This window comes from Aotus nancymaae, unplaced genomic scaffold (genome assembly GCF_030222135.1).
Source record: "Aotus nancymaae isolate 86718 unplaced genomic scaffold, 86718_ANA_hifiasm-v0.15.2.pri h1tg000089l, whole genome shotgun sequence".
Classification (NCBI taxonomy): domain Eukaryota; kingdom Metazoa; phylum Chordata; class Mammalia; order Primates; family Aotidae; genus Aotus; species Aotus nancymaae.
Genome location: NW_026988504.1, coordinates 7,102,913 through 7,103,754, shown reverse-complemented (window position 1 = coordinate 7,103,754; position 842 = coordinate 7,102,913).

Genomic DNA, 842 nt, shown 5'->3' with positions numbered 1-842 from the left:
CCTGAGTTTACTGCTCACGGGGGGACACCTGGGCTTCCTGACAAGGGGGACATTGAAATAGGACTGGAGACAACCCTGGCCCAAACTGAGACAGTGGGGAAATGGGCATGGAGTGGGTGGGGAGGCAGGGGCTGTTTCATGATCTTTTTTTTTTTTTGAGACGGAGTCACTCCCTGTTGCCAGGCTGCAGTGCAGTGGCACGATCTTGGCTCACTGCAACCTCTGCCTCCCCTTTCAAGCAATTCTCCTGCATCAGCCTCCTGAGGAGCTGGGATCACAGGCATGTGCCACCATGCCCAGCTAATATTTGTATTTTTAGTAGAAATGGGGTTTCACCATATTGGCCAGTATGGTCTCAATCTCCTGACCTCGTGATCCACCCACCTTGGCCTTCCAAAGTGCTGGGATTACAGGCTTGAGCCACTGCACCTGGCTTTTTTTTTTTTTTTTTTTTTTTTGAGACAGAGTTGCTCTGTCACCCAGGCTGGAGTGCAGTGGCACAATCTCCACTCACTGCAACCTCCACCTCCTGGGTTCAAGCAATTCTCCTGCCTGTTTCCTGAGTAGCTGGGATTATAGGCAATCTCAGCTATAACTACAACCTCCGCCTCCAGGGTTCAAGCAATTCTGCCTCAGCCTCCAAAGTAGCTGGAATTATAGGCGTACGCCACCAAGCCCGGCTATTTTTTTGTATTTTTAGTAAAGACAGCGTTTCACTATGTTGGCCAGGCTGGTCTCGAATTCCTGATCTCAGGTGATCTGCCCCTCCTCGGCCTCTCGAAGTGCTAGGATTACAGGTGTGAGCCACCAAGCCCAGCCCCATGATCCCTCTTCTTCAGTTT